This window comes from Petromyzon marinus, unplaced genomic scaffold, assembly GCF_048934315.1.
Source record: "Petromyzon marinus isolate PM22_M1 ecotype Great Lakes invasive population unplaced genomic scaffold, UKy_Petmar_22M1.pri1.0 PM_G_Scaffold_27, whole genome shotgun sequence".
In the NCBI taxonomy this organism is placed as follows: domain Eukaryota; kingdom Metazoa; phylum Chordata; class Hyperoartia; order Petromyzontiformes; family Petromyzontidae; genus Petromyzon; species Petromyzon marinus.
In genome coordinates, this window is record NW_027422839.1 from 1,900,079 (window position 1) to 1,927,025 (window position 26,947).

A 26,947-nucleotide genomic window follows, 5' to 3' on the forward strand; every position below is an offset into this window, starting at 1 on the left:
AAGCCCAGCAAAATTCAGCCTTCAACTCGACGAAACCACAGACGTTTCTGATCTAAGCCAGCTTGCTGTTTTTGTACGCTATGTGAAAGACGACATGATAAAAGAAGAGTTTTTATTTTGTAAGCCTCTTACAACAACAACGAAGGCAGCCGATGTGAAGAAGCTTGTGGATGACTTCTTCAGAGACAACAATCTTTCATGGGATATGGTTTCTGCAGTTTGTACGGACGGAGCTCCAGTCATGCTGGGAAGAAAGTCTGGTTTTGGTGCGCTAGTAAAGGCCGATGCACCACACATCATTGTGACGCATTGTATTCTGCACAGGCATGCGTTGGCAACAAAAACCTTACCTCCAAAAATGGCAGAAGTATTAAAAACTGTGGTGGAATGTGTGAACTATGTGCGAAAAAGTGCTCTGAGGCACCGCATCTTCAGTGAGCTGTGTAAAGAAATGGGCTCTGAATTTGAGGTACTTCTGCTCCATTCTAATATTCGGTGGTTATCCCGGGGACAGGTGCTGAATCGTGTTTTTGCCATGCGTGTGGAATTAGCCCTGTTTTTGCAAGAGCACCAACACTGCCATGCAGATTGCTTCAAAAATCCTGAGTTCATTCTCATTTTAGCGTACATGGCTGATATATTCGCAGCTCTCAATCATCTCAATCAGCAGATGCAGGGTGGTGGAGTCAATATCATGGAAGCGGAAGAACACCTGAAGGCTTTTCAAAAAAAGCTACCGTTATGGAAACGACGAACAGAGAACAATAACTTCACAAACTTCCCGCTTCTGGACGACTGTGCAAGTAAGATCGAAGATGTGTCTGGAATCGGAGATATTTCTGTATCCACGGAACTGAAGCAAACAATTGCCACGCACTTAGATGAGCTTGCAAAGTCTCTCGACGGATATTTCCCTACAAGAGAGTCATATCCAGCATGGGTGAGACAGCCGTTCACGTTTGCTGTTGAAACAGCAGATGTCAATGATGAATTCCTCGACGAAATCATTGAAATTCAGCAGAGCCAGGTTCAACAGCAACTCTTCAGAACAACAACGCTCTCAACGTTTTGGTGTCGACAAATGAACAAGTATCCAGTTATTGCTAAGAAAGCCCTGGATTTTTTATACCATTTGTTACAACATATCTTTGTGAGCAATCCTTTTCGAGGATGCTGGACATAAAAACGAAGAAAAGGAACAGACTTTGCTGTGAAAATGACATGAGAGTGGCACTTGCCAAGGTGAAGCCACGCATATCTGAACTGATCTCTCAAAGGCAACAGCAGAAGTCACATTGATTTCCAGGTATGTAATTTGTTGTGAGTTTATGCATTGTGTTGGTTTTATTCTTTGAACAAGGTAATGTTCATGCACGGCTCATTTTGTGTACCAGTAAAAAACATATCTATGTCTTGAATTTGAAAAAAATCACATTTTATTTTTCACTAAAGAGGGGTTCGGTGAATGCGCATATGAAACTGGTGGGGTTCGGTACCTCCAACAAGGTTAAGAACCACTGCTTTAGGGGGAAGTGCCGTTATCGAGTGGCGCCGATGAAGGCCGGCACATCACACGAGGGGGTGGGTGGCCAGCACCACGCCCGGCCGCCTTTGTCTCCCGAGTGGAAATACACCCATGCATACACACACACACAACAACAACCTCGTTGGACATGTTTGTTTTGTTGTAGTACTGATGGCCTTAATCTAAGTTCTTGTGGTTGTCGTTGTTGTTTGACTTGCATCCCACTGGGATTTTTTTGCACACAGCGTTGGTGGTGTACGGTGATTTTTTTTTCAGGAATATTTTTGCTGGTTTTTGTTTTCCATGGATTTTCTGTTTTGCACAGTCAACACAAAGTAGTCACTTTAAGATGTTTTTCTTGTTCGTGTTTTAGTTTTTGTGTTTGTTGTGGTTGCATTCCGATTCAAGAGCCGGATGGCTCACAGGGCTACACTCTTTGGTTCTATTGGGTAAAGTCACGTAGGTAAAAAATAAAACAACAAAAATCACGACGTTTCGGCCACAACACAAGCGGCCTTCATCAGGTGTGGCCGAAACGTCGTGGTTTTTGTTGTTTTATTTTTTACCTACGTGACTTTACCGAATAGAACCAAAGAGTATGGATCCTTGCAGTCACGAAAGCTTCAAATCTAGAATTCACAGGGCTATACCAAAATAAACTGAAACTGAATAAAACTGAACTGATGACGACCGTTTGTGTTATGGTCGAAACGTCGTGAGAATTTTTATTGTCTTATATATATTTCATTATTTTATTGTTTCCCTTCAATGTGACTTTACCAAAAGAGCTAAGAATATGAAAAATGGTTGTGATGTTTTTTCCTGCATGCCGCTCGTCTGGCCCGCGTGAAGCCTGGAAGAGTTTCGATTTGAAGCTTTCGTGACTGCAAGGATTCATCTTCGTTGGTTCTTTCGGTAAAGTCACCACCACGTAGAATGATAATAAAATAATAAAATAATAAAATAAAATAACACGATGTTCATTGAAGCTCTGTCATCCCGACAGGTCTGTTCCTTTCACCTGAAGGCCATTTGTGTTGTGGCCGAAACGTCGTGAGAATTTTATCGTGTTATTTTATTATTTTATTCTCATTCTACGTGGCGGTGACTTTACCAAAAGAACCAAGAATATGAATCCCTGCAGTCACGAAAGCTTTAAATCAAAATGTAACGCATATTTTGTTTTTCTGAACAAAAATACGAGCGTGTTGTGCGTTGAATCCTAGGGTCAGAGTCTATGCCACACGTGCAGTCTCAAGTTACCTATTGACAACTTTTACTCAGCCTACCCTGTCAAATCCCATCCATGTTCACTTTACTGGACTTCACCCAAGCTCGACTGCCAAGGTGACTTTACCGAAAGAACCAAAGAAGATGAATCCTTGCAGTCACGAAAGCTTCAAATCGAAAAATCGAGCTCAGTTAATTGCATCGTCGCACCGCAAATCGACGGCGTGCTGTAGTGTCTCCATCGTTACAATTCGCCGTGCGCCTGCGACTGTAATGATTTGCTATTATGGACCCGTATCCCATGGGTGGGTGAATTAATCGCATTCCTTTCAAATACTCTCCCTTGGTTTAATTCTGTTATGGAATGTTGGCCGATGGTTGGTTGAGGATAGTGATGGAATGACAGCCAAGGAATGGAATGCGGCCAATAGGATGCCCATCGAGACGACGGGATGATATCAGCTGATGAGTATCACCTGCAGGTACTGGGTGGATTAATTACTTTTCGGGATCTCGGGAGATGGTGAGAGCTTTTTGGGAACCTCATCCAGCAGTGGATTGACCATGGATTCTGATGGTGATGGCACTGGACCACTCAGCAACTATCATGAGGCTATCCACATATACAAGCACAGAGACAATTTCAACCGAGAAGATGGATTCTATCTTAGCAATCATTGGAAAGATTTGATAAACCATTTCAGTTCTTAATTGATTGTTCACGCTTACAGTGGCTTTCAGACAGCATACATTATAAAAAAAAATCGTCTCCCCCCTCCTCTTTTCAAAATATAGATGGACTAGTCCTGGGTAAACTGCCAAATCGCTGCGCGTGACGCTAACGTTTTTTTATAAATAAGTAAATGCGCCGTTTAAAAATGAATTTATGCAAACCAACACACCTGAAGATGACCGTTTGAGTTATGGTCGAAACGTCGTGAGAATTTTTATTGTTTTATATATATTTTATTATTTTGTTGTTTCTCTTCAACGTGACTTTACCGAAAAAACTAAGAATATGAATCACTCAGCAACTGTCGGTACAAAGGCACAACCAATGTTGAAGGCCTCTTTTTATCTGTGTTTCACAAAGCCAAGATAATATAACACATCTGTTCCATTTTTCGATTTAAAGCTTTCGTGACTGCAGCGATTCATATTCTTGGTTCTTTCGGTAAAGTCACCACGTAGAAGGGAAACAATAAAATAATAAAAATATAAAAATAAAACATAATAAAATAAAATTCGCACGACGTTTCGGCCACAACACAAGTAGCCTTCCTCAGGTGAAGAAACAGAACTGTCGGGAAGACAGCGCTTTAGTTAATGTTTTATTTTTATTATTTTATTATTTCATTCCCATTCTACGTGACTTTACCGACAGAACCAAGAAGATTAATCTCGCCATCCCGATTGCTTGGGTTGCCGATTGAAAGCGTCCCAAACATTACGAATAACGCCTGGCCTACGTAACATCAGCGCCAACGTCACGTGGCAATATGCCTGCAGGAGCTCATCGTTCAAACAGGCGTCTGGCTTTAATGAAAGACTCCTTGAAAACAAAGCTCCATGCGCGTCCCGGTCTCATTGACGGTTCCCATTGCGCACACGGACAGCTGCTCTTCCGCTCCGCTGCTGGACGAAGGTCTGCTGGACGAAGGTCTCCCCTCACGACGTTTCGACTGCAACACAAGAAGCAATCATCATCAGGTATGAAAACCACAGAAATAATTTTTTTTCAAATTTTCTTGTGTTAAAACCACAGCAATAATTTTTTTGAAATGTTCTTGCTGTGGTTTTCACACCTGATGATTGCTTCTTGTGTTGCAGTCGAAACGTCGTGATAATTTTATCGTTTTATATTTTTATTATTTTATTGTTTCCCTTCTACGAGGTGACTTTACCAAAAAAACCAAGAATACTCATCTGTTCCAGTTATCGACGTCACTGATGATTTGAGATTAGAATGTATATGCTCTGAACCCTCAGCCCTGTTCACAAAAATGTAATGCTGCTTTGGTTAATTCATGAGAACCAGACAGGAGTTAATTAAGGGTAGACACTCGGATAGTAATACAAAAATGGTTATGACAAGAATGTTTAACTCAATTATAATTGCCCAAACGTTGTAGCATTGAAATGGTTGTGGTGGCTTTTGAATAGTGAAAAACTCCTTTTAAAAACGGTTTTATTTTAAAGTGCACTAAAAAGTAAAGAACTCGATTGGACAACGGGAAGTGGACGACATCTTGAGTACAAGATTTGACCAAAACATCAAACAGAGGAATGAAGTTTAATAACTTTTTTCTCACAACTTCGTTCAACTCACCGTCAAGAAGTACGTCAATGATGCGGCGCCTGCTCACACATCAACGCTTACTTGAATTAATTGGTTATTTTATAAATCAATCTTCAATGTACAACTTTTGTTTGTGTGGAGTGAGGGTGCCCGTAACTCGTTCACACGGAGCAGGCGAGGCGATTCCACAGTTTAGAGACCGCGGCGTTTTTGACCTACACACAAATATATAAGAATAATAAGGCGTCCATACAAAATGTTAATCGTTTTAAGGGAGCCAATTAATTGATGCCGATTTTGATACAGGCATGCATTGTCACCGGATCTGAGTACCGTGTGCAAAATGTGGAATTGATTGGACGATGGGAAGTGGACGAAATCTTTATCACAACATTTGACCACGACAAACAGAGGAATCAAGTTAAGTAAAACCATTTTGAACGCTTAATGAGAAATCCCCCCCCACCCTCCACCGATGACGCGCGAGCGTTGCTAGGAGCAACCCCCGGGCAGCTTTAGCGGCGCAAGGAAATACTTAAATAATGCGAAATAGCACAAAATTGTTAATTTAACAACTTTAAAGTTTACGGATGGGAAAACGGAATGGCGCTGGCTCACCACGGGGCTTACGGCGTGGTACCCGGCTACTTTTTAAAAAGTAAACTCCACGGTTCGCGAGCAAGTGTGCATCCACACAGAGACAGACAGACGGACAGACACACAGAAAAAATGCCTTTTATAGGTAAGAAAAGAAAAACGATGACGAGACTCAATGTGTGAAGAACACGGGATTTATTCGGTTCACAAGTCAACGGATATAACTTCAAAACACTTTTATCGGTCATCTTTTTCTCGAGACAGCGTTCCCGTGGGATTATTTCCAAGTCGATAGACGACACCTTTTTTTTACTCATCCTGGCAGACACACACACAGACACACGCCTCTGTCTGTGTGTGTCTGTCTCTGTGTGTGTGTGACTGTGTCTGTGAGTATGTCTGTGTATTTCTATATGTGTGTCTGTGTGTGTCTATGTGTCTGCCTATGTGTCTCTGTGTGTGTCTGTGTCTCTGTGTGTGTCTATGTGTCTTGTGTGTGTCTGTCTATGTATCTCTGCGTGTGTCTGTCTTGGTGTGTTTGTCTATGTGTCTGTGTCTATGTGTCTCTGTGTGTCTATGTGTCTGTGAGTATGTCTGTGTGTGTGTCTGTTTGTGTATTTCTACGTGTGTGTCTGTGTGTGTCTACGTGCTTTGCATGTGCCTGTCTCTGCCTGTGTCTATGTGTCTTGTGTGTGTCTGTGTCTATGTATCTCTGCGTGTGTTTGTCTGTGTCTGTGTGTGTCTGTGTCTCTGTGTGTGTCTATGTGTCTGCGTGTGTCTATGTGTCTGTGTGTCTATGTGTATGTGTCTACAGTGACACGCGGTGGCGGTAGTGATGGCGGTAGTGGTGGCGGCCGTGTGGTGCGTGTCGAACTTCTTTCACGCCGTACGTATCGTAAACATCGCCACAGGGGAGATTAAGGTGGCTGCGGGTGCTGGCGATGATTACTGGGCGCCCCCCTGCCCGCCTACGCCGCTAAACGTCGCTCGCCAGTCTGTTCCAAGCTATGGGGTAGGGAGAGCGAGATAGAGAGGGGGGGGGGGGTGGTGGTGGTAGACCTTTGTCTTGCGGCGTGTAAATATTGTTGCGTGCGTGCGGGGTTTATCCATGTGGTGGCGGTAATGGTGAGTCGAGCAAAAGCGGTGAAAGTTTGTGGGGTCGCTCCGAGCTCACCCTGTCACCCATCGCTCTCGAGCTCCCTCCTAGGGGAGGATGACGAGGTTGACGAGGTTGATGATCCTCATCGTTTGTGAATGCAGAAATAAACATCAGAATCTGGTGGTTTCATTCTGACCTCCGATCTTGGTCAGCAATTGAACGTCGGGAAACCCTCGCGCCGAGGGGCCCCACCAGTGGGCGTGGCCGTGCCCCACCAGTGGGCGTGGCCGTGCCCCACCAGTGGGCGTGGCCGTGCCCAAACCAGTGGGCGTGGCCGTGCCCCACCAGTGGGCGTGGCCGTGCCCCACCAGTGGGCGTGGCCGTGCCTCACCAGTGGGCGTGCCCCACCAGTGGGCGTGGCCGTGCCCCACCAGTGGGCGTGGCCGTGCCCCACCAGTGGGCTTGGCCGTGCCTCACCAGTGGGCGTGCCCCACCAGTGGGCGTGGCCGTGCCCCACCAGTGGGCGTGGCCGTGCCCCCATCACGTGGCGTGTGTAGTGACGGCAGCTACGCTCGGAGTGGCTGGATAATAAAGCTTGAAACGCACAGCAAACCACGTGGCCTCTGATTTATTGGGTGACACGCGATGCGAGGACAGGCAGCCTATACAAAGACAAAGGCACCCCCAGTAGCCTCAGCACACTTTTGTGGCAAGTTCTGTTGGGAGTAGCAATTAAGGGCAGCACTGTAGGGCACTCCGGGGTGGGGAGATAGGGGGGTGGACAGCACCACAGGCCATCAGCCAGCTGCAGAAACATTCCCCTCCTCCACTCATCTCACTCACCCAGTCACCCCTCCACTCACCCCTCCACTCACCCCACCACTCATCTCACTCACCCCTCCATTCATCTCACTCACCCAGTCACCCCATTCACCCCCCCACTCACCCCTCCACTCACCCCTCCACTCACCCCTCCACTCATCTCACTCACCCCTCCACTCACCCCTCCACTCATCTCACTCACCCCTCCACTCACCCCTCCACTCACTCCTCCACTCATCTCACTCACCCATCCACTCACCCCTCCACTCACCCCTCCGCTCACCCCTCCACTCATCTCACTCACCCAGTTACCCACTCACCCCTCCACTCACCCCTCCGCTCACCCCTCCGCTCACCCCTCCACTCATCTCACTCACCCCTCCATTCACCACTCCGCTCACCCCTCCGCTCACCCATCCACTCACCCCACTCACCCCTCCACTCATCTCACTCACCCAGTCACCCACTCACCCCTCCACTCATCTCACTCACCCAGTCACCCACTCACCCCTCCACTCACCCCTCCGCTCACCCTCCGCTCACCCCTCCGCTCACCCCTCCACTCATCTCACTCACCCCTCCACTCACCCCTCCGCTCACCCCTCCGCTCACCCCTCCACTCAACTCACTCACCCCTCCACTCACCCCTCCACTCATCTCACTCACCCCTCCACTCACCCCTCCGCTCACCCCTCCGCTCACCCCTCCGCTCACCCCTCCACTCATCTCACTCACCCCTCCACTCACCCCACTCACCCCTCCGCTCATCTCACTCACCCCTCCACTCACCCCACTCACCCCTCCACTCATCTCACTCACCCACTCACCCCTCCACTTATCCCACTCACCCCACTCACCCCTCCACTCATCTCACTCACCCACTCACCCCTCCACTCACCCCACCACTCACCCCTCCACTCATCTCACTCACTCACCCCTCCACTCACCCCACTCACCCCTCCATTCATCTCACTCACCCAGTCACCCACTCACCCCTACACTCACCCCACTCACCCCTCCACTCATCTCACTCACCCACTCACCCCTCCGCTCACCCCTCCGCTCACCCCTCCACTCATCTCACTCACCCCTCCGCTCACCCCTCCGCTCACCCCTCCACTCACCCCTCCGCTCACCCCACCACTCATCTCACTCCGCTCACCGCCCAGCCCCCCAGTAGCCCGAGCTGCTGCTGGGGGGCGTTGTCCCCCAGCGCCGCGCTGGCCCTCAGCAGGAACCTCGTGCGGTGACGCCGCCTCTCCCCCCCCCCTCCCTCCCCTGCCAGCAGCGCCCTCCTGCACCACCACCTCGTCCGCCTCCTCCTCCTCCGCGTAGGCCGCTGCCAGCAGCAGCTCCGCAATGCCTCCCACCGTGTCGCCGTCCCTCAGGGCCCTCCCCGGGGGGGTCGCCCCCCCCCCCACCGCCCCCCCCGCCGCGTGCGGTGGAAGGGGGGGCAGCCAGGGTGGTGGTGGTGGTGCAGGAGATGTTGGCGGCTGGGGTGGTGGTGGTGCAGGAGATGTGGGCGACTGGGGTGGTGGTGGTGCAGGTGTGGGCGGCTGGGGTGGTGGGGGTGCAGGAGATGTGGGCGGCTGGGGTGGTGGTGCAGGAGGTGTGGGCGGCTGGGGTGGTGGTGGTGCAGGAGATGTGGGCGGCTGGGGTGGTGGTGCAGGAGGTGTGGGCGGCTGGGGTGGTGGTGGTGCAGGAGATGTGGGCGGCTGGGGTGGTGGTGGTGCAGGAGGTGTGGGCAGCTGGGGTGGTGGTGGTGGTGCAGGAGGTGTGGGCGGCTGGGGTGGTGGTGGTGGTGCAGGAGGTGTGGGCGGCTGCAGTCACGAAAGCTTTAAATAAAAAATGTTCGACTTTAAATAAAAAAAAATTTCGACTAAATTAAATTAAAAACTTAAAACATTTTTCGACTTAAATAAATTAAAACAAATAAAAAAAAATTCGCCCTCAAAAGCACACGAACCTTGGGCAGCTGAGGCGCGCGAGTTCACTTCGTCCATCGTAGACATCGCCGGAGAAGTTGTTGTTGTTGTCTTGTTTAGTCGTCGCTATATAGCTGTTGTATAGTCGTTGTTGTGCTGTTGTTTAGTCGTCGTTGTATAGCTGTTGTATAGTCGTTGTTGTGCTGTTGTTCAGTCGTCGTTGTATAGCTGTTGTATAGTCGTTGTTGTGCTGTTGTATAGTCGTCGTTGTACAGCTGTTGTATAGTCGTTGTAGAGCTGTTGTATAGTCGTTGTTGTGCTGTTGTTTAGTCGTTGTTGTATAGCTGTTGTATAGTCGTTGTTGTGCTGTTGTATAGTCGTCGTTGTATAGCTGTTGTATAGTCGTTGTTGTGCTGTTGTTTAGTCGTCGTTGTATAGCTGTTGTATAGTCGTTGTTGTGCTGTTGTTTAGTCGTCGTTGTATAGCTGTTGTATAGTCGTTGTTGTGCTGTTGTTTAGTCGTCGTTGTATAGCTGTTGTATAGTCGTTGTTTATTTGTACTTTAATGTTTAAAGTCGTAAAGTTCAATGGTTAAAGTCGCAGCCTAAGTGGAGGCCTTCGAGGCGGCCATCGACAAATTCTGAAATTTCGCGACCCTTGCCCCCTGAACTCGCCTCCGATTGGCTGCGGGAGAGGATGGTGCTCGCCTCTGGTTGGCTGTAGGCCGAGGGAGGTGAGGGGAGGGGTGATGATGCTCGCCTTTGATTGGCTGTGGGCCGAGGAGGGAGGGGGAGTGAGGGGAAGGGGGTAATGCTCGCCTCTGATTGGTTGTGGGTCGAGAGGGGTGGTCAGGGGGAGGGGTGATACTCGCATCTGATTGGCTGTGGGCCGAAGAGGGAGGGGAGTATTTTTTATCTCTGATTGGCTGCATCTAAGCGACACAAAACTCGCCGCTGATTGGGTCTTGGGGCAGTTTGTGTTCCCGCGCTTTATTGAAACTTTCATGAACGATTCGATTCGTAGTCACGAATAAACGTTTTTCGATTCCAACACCCATCCCGCCTGCACATTGATCTGAATCGATTCGATTCCAACATTCACACTCCTGCCATTGCCTCTGAATCGATTCCATTCGAACACCCACCCGCCGACACGTTGCCTCTGAATCGATACGATTCCAACACCCACTCGGCACATTGCCTTTGAATCGATTCGATTCCAACAACAGACCCAGCAGGTGCCATGGGTTGACTGCTGTGCCAGGCTAGGTATAGGTCACGGGACAGACCCAGCAGGTGCCATGGGTTGCCTGCTGTGCCAGGCTAGGTACAGGTCACGGGACAGACCCAGCTAGTGCCATGGGTTGACTGCTGTGCCAGGCTAGGTACAGGTCACGGGACAGACCCAGCAGGTGCCATGGGTTGACTGCTGTGCCAGGCAAGGTACAGGTCATGGGACAGACCCAGCAGGTGCCATGGGTTGACTGCTGTGCCAGGCAAGGTACAGGTCACGGGACAGACCCAGCAGGTGCCATGGGTTGACTGCTGTGCCAGGCAAGGTACAGGTCACGGGACAGACCCAGCAGGTGCCATGGGTTGACTGCTGTGCCAGGCAAGGTACAGGTCACGGGACAGACCCAGCAGGTGCCATGGGTTGACTGCTGTGCCAGGCTAGGTGCACGAGGCAGCGCGCCAAGAAATAGCGCGGTCTGCTTCTTGCTGTGCGGCCGAGTTGAATGCATTGGTACATATTTGTTGCCTAAAGCACAAATATTGGAATACGTACCCGTAAGATGGTGCAAATCTTTGATCGATGTATTTGTCTTGTTAACAACACGCTTGCGTAATGGATTCATATTTTGTTGGGGTATTTTTTTGTCCTCCCTCCTTTACCAGCCCAGCCAACTCACTCTTTCTCTCTTCCCTGATGTGGCAACTTCTCATTTATACAATTATACCTCCAAATTTGCATATATTGTCTCACGCTTTTTCTTTTCATGTGTTCCAAATAAAGACCAATTACAGTTGGAAATAAAGGAGCGAATGGAAGAGGTGAGGGAATGATGAGTAGAATGATGAGTCTTGTGATGAGTAGTGGTGGTGGTAGTGTGAGTAGTAGTATTAGTAGTAGTGGTGGTAGTGTGAGTAGTGGTGGTAGTGTGAGTAGTGGTGGTGGTAGTAGTGTGAGTTGCAGTGGTAGTGTGAGTAGTGGTGGTGGTAGTGTGAGTAGTTGTGGTAGTGTGAGTAGCAGTGGTGGTGGTAGTGTGAGTAGTAGTGGTGGTGTGAGTAGTGGTGGTGGTGTGAGTAGCAGTGGTAGTGTGAGTAGTGGGGGTTGGTAGTGTGATGAGTAGTAGTGGTGGTGGTAGTGTGATTAGTAGTGGTGGTAGTGTGATTAGTAGTGGTGGTGGTAGTGTGATTAGTGGTGGTGGTAGTGTGATTAGTAGTGGTGGTGGTAGTGTGAGTAGTGGTGGTGGTGGTAGTGTGAATAGTAGTAGTGGTGGTGGTTGTGTGAGTAGTGGTGGTGGTAGTGTGATTGGTAGTAGTGGTGGTGTGATTAGTAGTGGTGGTGTGATTAGTAGTAGTGGTGGTAGTGTGAGTAGTGGTGGTAGTGTGAGTAGTGGTAGTAGTAGTGGTGGTAGTAGTGTGAGTAGCAGTGGTGGTGTGAGTAGTGGTGGTGGTAGTAGTGGTAGTAGTAGTGGTAGTACTAGTGGTAGTAGTAGTGGTAGTAGTAGTGGTAGTACTAGTGGTACTAGTGGTGGTACTAGTAGTAGTAGTAGTGGTGGTAGTAGTGGTACTAGTGGTAGTGGTGGTAGTAGTGTGAGTAGTGGTGTGAGTAGTGGTGGTACTAGTGGTAGTAGTACTAGTGGTAGTGGTGGTAGTAGTGTGAGTAGTGGTGTGAGGCGGCCTGCGGTGATAGTCCACGGACTGAGACATGGACCTGGCAACTACCAGACCCTGGCACGGAGGGTGAGGGAGGTGAGTGGTGGTAGTGAGTGTGGTAAGTGTGGGGTGAGGGTGGTGAGTGTGTGGTGAGTGAGTGGTGTGTGTGCTGTGTGTGGTGTGAGTGTGTGGTGTGTGCTGGGTTTATGGGTCTCTGTGTGATGAGTCTGTGGGTCTCTGTGTGGTGAGTCTGTGGGTCTCTTGTGTGGTGAGTCTATGGGTCTCTGTGTGATGAGTCTATGGGTCTCTGTGTGGTGAGTCTATGGGTCTCTGTGTGATGAGTCTATGGGTCTCTGTGTGGTGAGTCTCTGTGTGACGAGTCTGTGGTAGCAGCATCATCATCAGTCATAGTAGCATCCACACTCTTTGCTTCTTTCGGTCAAGTCATCACGTGGTAGGTATAAACATAACAGATCACGTGACTTTTCGATCGCAACACAAACAATCGTCATCAGGTGGGACAGCCACAGCGAGACACAACAGCCGAGGGCTCCTACTCTAGAACTTGGTCCCACGGCAGATCTCTCACCCACTACTTCAGCACTTTGTGTCTCGCTGTCGTTGTCCCACCTGATGACGATTGCTTGTTGTGTTGCGATCGAAACGTCACGTGATCTGTTATGTTTCTACCTACCACGTGACGACTTTACCGAAAGAACCAAAGAGTGTGGATTCCTGCAGTCACGAAAGCTTGAAATTAAAATAGTAGCATAATCAGTAGTAGTATCATCATCATTATCAGTAGTATCATCATTAGTAGTAGTGTCATCATTATCAGTAGTAGCATAATCAGTAGTAGTATCATTATCATTATCAGTAGTATCATCATCAGTAGTAGTATCATCATTATCAGTAGTAGCATAATCAGTAGTAGTATCATCATTACCAGTAGTATCATCATTATTAGTAGTAGCATAATCAGTAGTAGTATCATCATTATCAGTAGTATCATCATTAGTAGTAGTATCATCATTATCAGTAGCATAATCAGTAGTAGTATCATCATCATTATCAGTAGTATCATCATCAGTAGTATCATTATCAGTAGTAGCATAATCAGTAGTATCATCATCATCAGTAGTAGTATCATCAGTAGTAGTGTTGAGGCGTAAATGACGACTCGGAGGCAGATCTTCATGTAGGGGCTTGCGCCAGTTGTTTTATTAGGGACTTCTCTTTGCACACGACTCCGTGTACTGCCCCCTCACTGCCTACACTCCACACCCCAGGAAGGGTACTGGGGAGGTCCCTAGCACATCCACAGGCTACCCTAGCCTGGTGCCAATTTCCCCCTACCCTGGGTCCCATCGCTCCCCCAGGGGAAGGGTACTGGGGAGGTCCCAAGCACATCCACAGGCTACCCTAGCCTGGTGCTAATTTCCCCCTACCTTGGGTCCCAACTTCCAACTTCACACGTCCCTGGCTCCCCGCAATGACCTCGGACACGTCACGGGTCCCAACCTAAATATCCCAGGGAGACATGATGTCACCGTCCCGCCCCTGTCCATGATGTCACCATACGTGACGTCATCGTACCGGGGGGCGAGCGTGACATGACATCACTAACTACTACTCTACATCACACCCCCCCGTGAAAAAAAATCAGCCGACCCGGCTGCAACCATTACGAAAATGGAGCCCCGGCAACCCGGATAGATGGACATTAACGTGACAACAATGGTAACCGACACGCAAGAACGGGCAGACACACATCAATCAGAAAACCGCGGAGTCTTAGAGCGTGTCCGTGTGGCCGGTCCATCTGCATGGCTTAAGTCCAACTTCGGAGAACAACAGGTAGAGCAGGAGTGACGAACAGGCGCTCCACTCCCCCTTCAAGTCCACATCCGGTCAGCACAACCGGTGACTCCAAGCGTGGCAGGCGCCGGAAATCTGTGACGAAAAGGAGAACCCAACCTCCTGAGGCACAGCACCATAAAACGTGCCTCAGCATGTTGGACACGACAGCCACCCGGCCCCAGGTTAGTGGAGATGATTGTATACCGCCCGGCGGGAGAAAAGAAAACAAACATATACAGATTCCGACGCGTTGGATGCACAACCAACACCGGTAATCGAACCGAAATCACACAATCACCCCTTGGACGGCAGGGTCCCACACCACCCTGCTACCGTCCCATCCATCAGGTGGTGAGAATGCGAAGACCAACATGTCTAGCACCCATCTAGACACACCAATTAATATTCCGGACGTCTGTTTACGTCCCGGGTCGAGAAGTCGTACTTCAGGGTCGACCCATGTACCGGGCAAAGAAGTCGCACTTCAGGGTTGCTCCATAATCTACATTTAAAAAAATATATATATAAAATCGACATGATATAAAAAAATATGCCTGCTCCTGCCCAGAAATGGCGGCTGCACGCGCGAACCGCATCTCCAAGGCTACCCGTGCTCGTACAAAATGGCGGCCGCACACGCGAACCGCCTTTCCGTGGTTTCCCGCGCTTGCGTCCCAGCAGTCCTCACTGAGGACCACCACAGACATTACATATCTCCCGTTAGCACCCCTTGCCTTTCCGACGTGGCGTCTCCATCCTAAAACCGCGCGCGTCGGCCATATCGGAGGGAATTTCCATGTTACCACCCCACAACCTTTCCAACGCGGCGTCACAACCAGTTGCACGCGTCGGCCGTATCGGGGGGGATACTACGTCACCACCCCACCGCCTTTCCGACGCGGTGTTACATTGGAACAGTTTCACGTGTCAGCCGTATTGGGGGGAATTTTAAAGCGCGTTTCTCTCCAAGACTCGCATTGCAGCATTCGGTTGTACACAATCGAGCGGAGAGAGCGATGCCATCTGGAGGCAATCCACAGCCGAACGCACCCCTGATCCACACAGAACTCAAGGGGCACCCTCGAACCCACCAGCGAGTTCGAACCGCACCGGTCATGTACATTTCAAAAATCCCACACAACCGCAACCATGGGATTTCCACGGGGCTTCGGCACCCAACTCAAGAACCACGCAACACTCAGTCATTCCACCCACAATCGCAATTTCACAACATCACAACACATACAAATGTTTTAAATTAAGATCCCCCCATGAATCAATCCAATCCCGAATGGTCCAAATAATCGACGATGTCGTGCAATACGGTACATGCAGTATATGCAGTATACGCAGTCCGTACATTGTCAATCATTTGGAGCAATGCTCCATCCAGTCCGCACATGGCAACACACACAAGCAATGCTCCAGACAATCCGTACATAGTAAATAATCACAAGCAAGTACCCAACAGTCCATACACTGTTAACACTCTCGAGCAAGGATCCATAAGTCTATAAATTGATAACAATCACGAACAAAGCTCCATATGGTCTGTACCTTGGCAACAATGACGATCAAAGTTTCTCCCAGTCACACATGAACAATCACGAGCGAAGCGCCATACAGTATACACAATAACAATCGCGACTCCGCAACAACAAAAACGATGTAATAACGCGAGTCATTAACAACAACCACTGTTACAAAGCAGACACCCGCACGGATGCCGCGTCAATTCGCGGTTATTGCTCGAACTGCCTGGTTGCGATACACCTGATGGTCAAAAAGGTGACGCATCTGTGGGCTTCAACTCACCGCCTTATCTGCAAACAACCAGCCGTTAGCGACACAGTGCTAAGGTGCCAAGGAAGCATCCATCGTGTGGCCCGAGCGAGAGCCCGCAGCAAGCACTCACGAGGTGTTGGCCAGGCTTTGGCTACACGCAGGTTCAGCGCTGCTGAGAGTGAAGCCTCCTGTAGACGCTCACTACAGGGCTTAACAGTCACCGACGGTCGATCTTCATCGGTATGCACGTCAATCCAACTCCGCGGAGACATTTCCACACGTTCCTAAATCCTTTACTGGAGAAGAAGGTTCTACAGATCACCCCTGGTGCGTTCTAAACAGCGCTGCAACTGTGATTCTGTGAGAAGCCTTAGGCTACTGCAAGTGGCTATTTCTAACCCCCACAACGAGCACAGCCAAACCTGGACGAATTTCTCAGCCTAGGTCTATTAAAACGGTGCAGTAAACTGCCATAAGGTTCACCACAATACCTGTACCACAGCTCGGCACAAATACATTTCTGCCATCCGAACACAGATGCCGATTCCCGGACTGCAGGATTAAAACCTCGGTCCATTTTTGCCGCGAGGCACAAATGCCGCAAATTTCCCCCCACTTCTGATGAGCACAGTTGCCTACGTACGGCACGAAAGAAGTTTGACGTACGTCCAACTGCGCTGCCACCCTGTCACTCTGAACACGGCAGTGACTGCTTCACGTCGAGAAGACGCCGATCGTTTTAATGTTGAAGACAATGTGTGAGCTAGAGAGACGACTTTACATCCCAATGCGGGTGGATCGAACCGATCGCGCGTCGTCCGGGGGCGGTGGCGCTGGGGGGGAACTCGACGCAGAACAAACCGTCACAGTCCCTATGGCCACTTATCCACCCACTCCCAAAGTCCCCGGGGCGGCTGCCCTGACCAGCACATGCAAGCAGCATCTTCAAAGTGGGTTGGAGTCGTTTTACTTAGAGAAGTCGGTGGGGGGGGGGGGGGTGGGGGGGCTGTAGCGAGACTTGTAGTACGACGGTGGGGGTGGTAGGGGTGGTGGGGGAGCGATGGTGGTGGGCAAACATTGAGGGTGCAAGAGGGCCGACGATGGCGGGGGGAAAAGGAACACGGCACAGACCGCGGGGCCGTCATCTGGGGCGCCGTTCTGCGTTTATACTTTGCGCAAAAGTGCATGTCTTTTTGTCAACCTTGTGGTCTGGGCAATACTCGGCTGTTTTTAACAACTCAAAACGCCAACTTAAAAACTTTTGGCAAAACCACCCACTAATTATTCCCAGATATTTATTTAGTTAAAAAAACCCATCAGCTCTGTGTTCAATGATTACATTATTAAAGCACTATCCAAATGTCTCCACCTCAAGTATTGTGATATGGAGTTCTTCAACCCTTTCAGTGCAGGCGTTGGCTGCTGACTGGTTGGGCTAGAGCTGGCCCAACCAACGCGTCTTGTCGAGGAAATTAAATGCGGCGACTACAGCGGGCCCAGCTGTGTTGATGAGAATGTCCTACAGAGGCCGATGTGAGCACGATGCTACGTAAACATCGGTGGGAAGAAGTTTTAAGTGGGCACACAGAGAAAGCTGCCAGACTACGTGCGGAATCGACAGCGAGGAGACTGGACGGCCTCAATAGGCGCGCATTCAGCAGCCGTCGCAAGCTTTTAGAATGGACCATGACAAAAATGTAATGAGCGTGTGTGAACAGTACTCGTGTGTGTGTGTATAGTGGATTTTTCTCTAATATTAAGATATTTTTAAGACAAGAATGTGATTTAGAATAAGCTTGACTTGTAATTCCGATTATAATGACCTTTGTTTTTAGCACGCAATACATTTTATGTACATCGTTGTTTGCCGGCAGATTACGTGGTTCATTGTAGAGGGAATCAATAGACTGGATTCAATGTCCGTGACGATAGAAACTCAATGGATGGATCAACAGGTAATCTACATTGCTCCGTCGCCAGTGCTGCAACATCACGGCGCACTGTGAAATCATGGTACGGGAGCCTTACTTCATGAAAATGTCTCCTTAATCTAAAACCCAACTCATTTATCCAGAACATGCTCCCAGTCAGTTTATATTAGTTTGGCGCAGGAGAGAACTGACCTCAATGGTAATACAAACCAACAACAATAACTTCCGATTTACAGCTTTCGTGACTGCAAGGATTCATCTTCTTTGGTTCTTTCGGTAAAGTCACGTAGAATGAGAATAAAATAATAAATTGATAAAATAAAATAACACAATAATATTCTCACGACGTTTCGGCCACAACACAAGCGGCCTTCATCAGATGAAGGGACGAGACTGTCTGGAGGACAGTGCTGGAGTGAAAAAGTCACGCTTTTTTAAGCTGTGTGAGAAGAAACAAAGCGCTTTGACAAAGGAATTAGCATATAATTTAGCATTGAAATGGCTGAGTGATTAGCTTGTGACTGGTCACAGAAATGGCTATGTTAAAGTTAAAGCATACACATCCACAAAGGCACCCCTTGACAAAGGAATTAGCATAGAATTTACCATTGAAATAGCTAAGTTAAAGTATACACATCCGCAGAGGCACCCCTTGACAAAGGAATTAGCATAGAATTTAGCATTGAAATAGCTGAGTGATTAGCTTGTAACTGGTCACAGAAATAGCTATGTTAAAGTCAGAGCATATACATTCACCGAGGCACCTAGTACAAATCAAACAGGAGAATTTAGCATTGAAATAACTAGGCGAATTTAGCATTGAAATAACTGAGTACTCACTGGGCTAATGATAAAATAACGGTACTCACTGGGCTAATGATAAAATAACGGTACTCACTGGGCTAATGATAAAATAACGGTACTCACTGGGCTAATGATAAAATTACGGTACTCACTGGGCTAATGATAAAATAACGGTACTCACTGGGCTAATGATAAAATAACGGTACTCACTGGGCTAATGATAAAATAACGGTACTCACTGGGCTAATGATAAAATAACGGTACTCACTGAGTTGATGATAAAATAACAGTACTCGCTGGGCTAATGATAAAATAACGGTACTCACTGGGTTGATGATAAAATAACAGTACTCGCTGGGCTAATGATAAAATAACGGTACTCGCTGGGCTAATGATAAAATAACGGTACTGACTGGGCTAATGATAAAATAATGGTACTCACCGGCCTAATTATAAAATAACGGTACTCACTGGGCTAATGATAAAATAACGGTACTCACTGGGCTAATGATAAAATAACGGTACTGACTGGGTTAATGATAAAATAACGGTACTCATTGTGCTAATGATAAAATAACGGTACTCACTGGGCTAATGATAATATCACGGTACTCACTGGGCTAATGATAAAATAACGCTACTGACTGGGCTAATGATAAAATAACGGTACTCACTGGGCTAATGATAAAATAACGGTACTCACTGGGCTAATGATAAAATAACAGTACTCACTGGACTAATGATAAAATAACGGTACTGACTGGGCTAATGATAAAATAACGGTACTCACTGGGCTAATGACAAAATAACGGTACTGACCGGGCTAATGATAAAATAACGGTACTCACTGGGCTAATGATTAAACAACAGTACTCACTGGGCTAATGATAAAATAACGGTACTCACTGGGCTAATGATAAAATAACGGTACTCACTGGGCTAATAATAAAATAACGGTACTCACTGGGCTAATGATAAAATAACGGTACTCACTGGGCTAATGATAAAATAATGGTACTCACTGGGCTAATGATAAAATAATGGTACTCACTGGGCTAATGATAAAATAACCATACTCACTGGGCTAATGATAAAATAACCATACTCACTGGGCTAATGATAAAATAACGGTACTCACTGGGCTAATGATAAAATAACGGTACTCACTGGGTTGATGATAAAATAACAGTACTCGCCGGGCTAATGATAAAATAACGGTACTCGCTGGGCTAATGATAAAATAACGGTACTGAATGGGCTAATGATAAAATAATGGTACTCACCGGCCTAATTATAAAATAACGGTACTCATTGGGCTAATGATAAAATAACGGTACTCACTGGGCCAATGATAAAATAACGGTACTGACTGGGCTAATGATAAAATAACGGTACTCACTGGGCTAATGATAAAATAATGGTACTCGCTGGGCTAATGATAAAATAACGGTACTCGCTGGGCTAATGATAAAATAACGGTACTCGCTGGGCTAATGATAAAATAACGGTACTCACTGGGCTAATGATAAAATAACGGTACTGACTGGACTAATCATAGAATAACAGTACTCACTGGGCTAATGATAAAATAACGGTACTCACTGGGCTAATGATAAAATAACGGTACTCACTGGGCTAATGATAAAATAACGGTACTCACTGGGCTAATGATAAAATAACGGTTCTCACTGGGCTAATGATAAAATAACGGTACTCACTGGGCTAATGATAAAATAACGGTTCTCACTGGGCTAATGATAAAATAACGGTACTCACTGGGCTAATGATAAAATAACGGTACTCACTGGGCTAATGATAAAATAACCATACTCACTGGGCTAATGATAAAATAACAGTACTCACTGGACTAATGATTAAATAACGGTACTGACTGGGCTAATGATAAAAAATAACGGTACTCACTGAGTTGATGATAAAATAACAGTACTCGCTGGGCTAATGATAAAATAACGGTACTCACTGGGTTGATGATAAAATAACAGTACTCGCTGGGCTAATGATAAAATAACGGTACTCGCTGGGCTAATGATAAAATAATGGTACTGACTGGGCTAATGATAAAATAATGGTACTCATTGTGCTAATGATAAAATAACGGTACTCACTGGGCTAATGATAATATCACGGTACTCACTGGGCTAATGATAAAATAACGCTACTGACTGGGCTAATGATAAAATAACGGTACTGACTGGGTTAATGATAAAATAACGGTACTCATTGTGCTAATGATAAAATAACGGTACTCACTGGGCTAATGATAATATCACGGTACTCACTGGGCTAATGATAAAATAACGCTACTGACTGGGCTAATGATAAAATAACGGTACTCACTGGGCTAATGATAAAATAACGGTACTCACTGGGCTAATGATAAAATAACAGTACTCACTGGACTAATGATTAAATAACGGTACTGACTGGGCTAATGATAAAATAACGGTACTCACTGGGCTAATGACAAAATAACGGTACTGACCGGGCTAATGATAAAATAACGGTACTCACTGGGCTAATGATTAAACAACAGTACTCACTGGGCTAATGATAAAATAACGGTACTCACTGGGCTAATGATAAAATAACGGTACTCACTGGGCTAATGATAAAATAACGGTACTCACTGGGCTAATGATAAAATAACGGTACTCACTGGGCTAATGATAAAATAACGGTACTCACTGGGCTAATGATAAAATAATGGTACTCACTGGGCTAATGATAAAATAACCATACTCACTGAGCTAATGGTAAAATAACCATACTCACTGGGCTAATGATAAAATAACGGTACTCACTGGGCTAATTATAAAATAACGGTACTCACTGGGTTGATGATAAAATAACAGTACTCGCCGGGCTAATGATAAAATAACGGTACTCGCTGGGCTAATGATAAAATAACGGTACTGACTGGGCTAATGATAAAATAATGGTACTCACCGGCCTAATTATAAAATAACTGTACTCACTGGGCTAATGATAAAATAACGGTACTCACTGGGCCAATGATAAAATAACGGTACTGACTGGGCTAATGATAAAATAACGGTACTCACTGGGCTAATGATAAAATAATGGTACTCGCTGGGCTAATGATAAAATAACGGTACTCACTGGGCTAATGATAAAATAACGGTACTGACTGGACTAATCATAGAATAACAGTACTCACTGGGCTAATGATAAAATAACGGTACTCACTGGGCTAATGATAAAATAACGGTACTCACTGGGCTAATGATAAAATAACGGTACTCACTGGGCTAATGATAAAATAACGGTTCTCACTGGGCTAATGATAAAATAACGGTACTCACTGGGCTAATGATAAAATAACGGTACTCACTGGGCTAATGATAAAATAACCATACTCACTGGGCTAATGATAAAATAACCATACTCACTGGGCTAATGATAAAATAACGGTACTCACTGGGCTAATGATAAAATAACGGTACTCACTGGGTTGATGATAAAATAACAGTACTCGCTGGGCTAATGATAAAATAACGGTACTCGCTGGGCTAATGATAAAATAACGGTACTGACTGGGCTAAGGATAAAATAATGGTACTCACCGGCCTAATTATAAAATAACGGTACTCACTGGGCTAATGATAAAATAACGGTACTCACTGGGCTAATGATAAAATAACGGTACTGACTGGGTTAATGATAAAATAACGTTACTCACTGTGCTAATGATAAAATAACGGTACTCACTGGGCTAATGATAATATCACGGTACTCACTGGGCTAATGATAAAATAACGCTACTGACTGGGCTAATGATAAAATAACGGTACTCACTGGGCTAATGATAAAATAACGGTACTCACTGGGCTAATGATAAAATAACAGTACTCACTGGACTAATGATTAAATAACGGTACTGACTGGGCTAATGATAAAATAACGGTACTCACTGGGCTAATGATAAAATAATGGTACTGACCGGGCTAATGATAAAATAACGGTACTCACTGGGCTAATGATTAAAAAACGGTACTCACTGGGCTAATGATAAAACAATGGTACTCACTGGGCTAATGATAAAATAACGGTACTGACCGGGCTAATGATAAAATAACAATACTCACTGGGATATTGATAAAATAACGGTCCTCACTGGGCTAATGATAAAATAACGGTACTCACTCGGCTAATGATAAAATAACGGTACTCACTGGGCTAATGATAAAATAACAGTACTCACTGGGCTAATGATAAAATAACAGTACTCACTGGGCTAATGATAAAATAACGGTACTCACTGGGCTAATGATAAAATAACGGTACTCACTGGGCTAATGATAAAATTACGGTACTCACTGGGCTAATGATAAAATAACCATACTCACTGGGCTAATGATAAAATAACGGTACTCACTGGGCTAATGATAAAATAACGGTACTCACTGGGCTAATGATAAAATAACGGTACTCACTGAGTTGATGATAAAATAACAGTACTCGCTGGGCTAATGATAAAATAACGGTACTCACTGGGTTGATGATAAAATAACAGTACTCGCTGGGCTAATGATAAAATAACGGTACTCGCTGGGCTAATGATAAAATAACGGTACTGACTGGGCTAATGATAAAATAATGGTACTCACCGGCCTAATTATAAAATAATGGTACTCACTGGGCTAATGATAAAATAACGGTACTCACTGGGCTAATGATAAAATAACGGTACTGACTGGGTTAATGATAAAATAACGGTACTCATTGTGCTAATGATAAAATAACGGTACTCACTGGGCTAATGATAATATCACGGTACTCACTGGGCTAATGATAAAATAACGCTTCTGACTGGGCTAATGATAAAATAACGGTACTCAATGGGCTAATGATAAAATAACGGTACTCACTGGGCTAATGATAAAATAACGGTACTGACCGGGCTAATGATAAAATAACGGTACTCACTGGGCTAATGATTAAACAACGGTACTCACTGGGCTAATGATAAAACAACGGTACTCACTGGGCTAATGATAAAATAACCATACTCACTGGGCTAATGTTAAAATAACGGTACTCACTGGGCTAATGATAAAATAACGGTACTCACTGTGCTAATGATAAAATAACAGTACTCACTGGGCTAATGATAAAATAGCGGTACTCACTGGGCTATTGATAAAATAACGGTACTCACTGGGCTAATGATAAAATAACGGTACTCACTGGGCTAATGATAAAATAACGGTACTCACTGGGCTAATGATAAAATAACGGTACTCACTGGGTTGATGATAAAATAACAGTACTCGCTGGGCTAATGATAAAATAACGGTACTCGCTGGGCTAATGATAAAATAACGGTACTGACTGGGCTAATGATAAAATAACGGTACTCACCGGCCTAATGATAAAATAACGGTACTCACTGGGCTAATGATAAAATAACGGTACTCACTGGGCTAATGATAAAATAACGGTACTGACTGGGTTAATGATAAAATAACGGTACTCACTGTGCTAATGATAAAATAACGGTACTCACTGGGCTAATGATAATATCACGGTACTCACTGGGCTAATGATAAAATAACGCTACTGACTGGGCTAATGATAAAAGAACGGTACTCACTGGGCTAATGATAAAATAACGGTACCGTGCATTAGTGCACCTGTGTGGTGCCACAACAGCGAAGCCGCTCCGTCGAAACCGTGGCCGTCGCTGTGCTGCTGCGACCGAGAAGCCACCCGGCTCCCGTCACAGCACTCCCCCCCCCCCCCCCACATAAACACACACACTCACGTAGGGCCTCGTGGGGAGGGGGCGGGCACCTGCCCTGAGTTTTTACCCGAGAGGCCCCCTCGTGGGGGTGCTCCACGGTTTCTCAGGGCCAGGGAATTGGCAGGCACCCCCCCCCCCCCCCCCAGGCCAAATGACACTGGGGCGCCGTGGCTTAACTTAAATGACCACCCATGATGTACCGTGGGTTAGCGCCTCTACCCATGATGCACCGCGGGTTAGCCTCTCTACCCATGATGCACCGCGGATTAACGGTTCTACCCATGATGCACCGCGGATTGGCGGCGCGAGGGCTTTGAAGATCAACAGGAGGGAGGGATCGAGGAGCCGTCACCTCACTGTTACTCGCACGTCCGTGAGACGGGGCAGAGAGCAGCCAGATTCCGTTTGCAGCATCATCTTGCCGCGACCTCCATCGCCGCGAGGTCGGACCGCAAGTACGAGGGAGAGAGGTAAGTCTAAAGGTGGCGAAATTCGGAGAGAAAATAGAGAGAGCGGACAGGTCGATTAAGTATCGGGCAGTAGAGAGATAGGTTAGACCTGTCCTGCTGGTCCGCACTGACACGCACAGTCTAGTCTGTTTATTCGTGGAGAATAAATAATCGACGGTAAAATAAAACAAGATTACGCAATTCAAGCGCGTGATGGTGCTGCTGCTGCTGGCGGTGGTTACCACGTGTGTAGAGCTGCGCTGTGAGGTACCCGGGTACGCGCGTGCATAATCATACAACGGTTGTTGCGGTTGTGGCAGTGGTAGTTGTGGCTATCGTGGTGGTGGTGGGCAGTGTGGTCGGTGGCACGACTGGTGGTGCTCGTGCGGAGCCGCGGTCGCGCATCTTTACACAGCTATTTATAGCGCGAGTCGTAGCGGACGAAGGGAGCGACGCGCGGGTAGTTGCCGCGCTATTTTTAGCGTGGGCACGTGGTGGGTAACCGCGCGTGGCCGAGTGTGGGCAGCGGCGTATACCTGGGTACGCGTAGGGGAAATGCACGCGGGGAGCGTGTGTGTGTGCGAATGACCCGAGGTGGCCGAGAGCCAGCCAAGAGACGTGTCTCGTAGGAGTTTGCGCGGAGGCAGCGAGCTCGGCAGCAACGAGGAGGGAAGAGGAGGAGGAAGAAGATGAGGGGCAGCAGCCCCCACGCACTTGCCGCTAACAGAAAATCAATCTCGTGTTCCGGTGCCACAGCCGTTCCGTGTATTTGCACTCTTTCAGCTCGCTGTCGCATCAATGCGCACGCTTCCAATGCCCCGGAGGAGAACTCATTAGCAAGCACGGCCAACGCCACTGCCTGGGAAAGCGCTCCAACAGGACAAAATGAATCCGCGACAGAATGAATAATAAATTACGGTCGCATTTTAGGCCCACGTATGGAATAATCAGGCGTGGATTTACCCATATGTGGAATACCGCTACGGGAATCGACATATTTTAATGACCCAACAATCTTCAAATAAACGGGGAATCGACCGATTTTTTTTTACCATGCAAAATCTCGAACACTGCTTGATCCATGCTCGAGCAGAAAGAAACAGGTGTTCAAATTATCACAGCTTGATCCATGCTTGATCATTCCGCCGCGGATTCATTATCTCCCGTTACAGCGCGCCTGTCGGAAAGCACGTGTTTTATTACAGAGTGCGGTGTAGCGCACACGCCTGCAGACATTACGAACTCCACCGGGCATTAATAATAGCAACTCTGCCCCTGCCGCGCGCATGTCACTTGCGGAGATGCGAGAGGCGCGCAGAAGTAAAACTATGACCCAGTTCAAAATGTCCATAAAGATTCATTCCTTTGAGAGAGAAAAAAAATGCCGTGCCATTTTATTACTTACTTATCTATCTCTTATCCATCTCTTATCCATCTCTTGTCCATCTCTAATCCGCCACTGTGCCATCACTCCTGGCATGAATCGTCCATGTAGCCATTATTCATGAGCTGTAAAAATAATAATGTACAACCTTTAGTCAATCCACTGCTGAACAACATACAGCGGCATACAACAACATACCTGTCCTGGGCCTTCCCAAGGTCAATTCAGCCTTAAATATCCGACTGATGTCGTGTGTGAACATCAGCACTGGGGAGACAAAGGTGTCGAGGCCATGCTGCAGATGACACCACAATTGATGTGCTATGCTGGTCTTTATAGGTGCCTGCAATCTGCATGTGGCTCTGTGGTATATTAAAAGCCAAGTAAGAGATCTGGGTATTTGTTTGCTTGATGTATGCGCTATGCAATGTCAGACTGAAGCACACATTAACATGAATAATAAATGTCATTTAACATTTATATACAGCCTAAAACCAACACAACAGTGAATCTTCACCCACTCACTCACCACTCACTCACCACACTGCAGGTCACAACAACACTCACTCACTAC

At 46.8% G+C, this 26,947-nt stretch overlaps 1 protein-coding gene and 1 long non-coding RNA gene across 2 annotated transcripts in view; one reads left to right on the forward strand and one right to left on the reverse strand.

The window, feature by feature from the left end:
- The window catches only part of LOC142913938 (uncharacterized), a 57,671-nt gene that overhangs the window by 16,452 nt on the left and 14,272 nt on the right, over positions 1–26,947 (forward strand). The gene's annotated exons all lie outside the window — the stretch shown is intronic.
- LOC142913937 (uncharacterized) lies at positions 5,830–7,143 on the reverse strand. Its single transcript, XR_012934987.1, has 2 exons — positions 6,826–7,143; positions 5,830–6,656 (listed from the first exon to the last, which is right to left on the reverse strand). It is a non-coding gene; the product is annotated as an uncharacterized LOC142913937 (long non-coding RNA).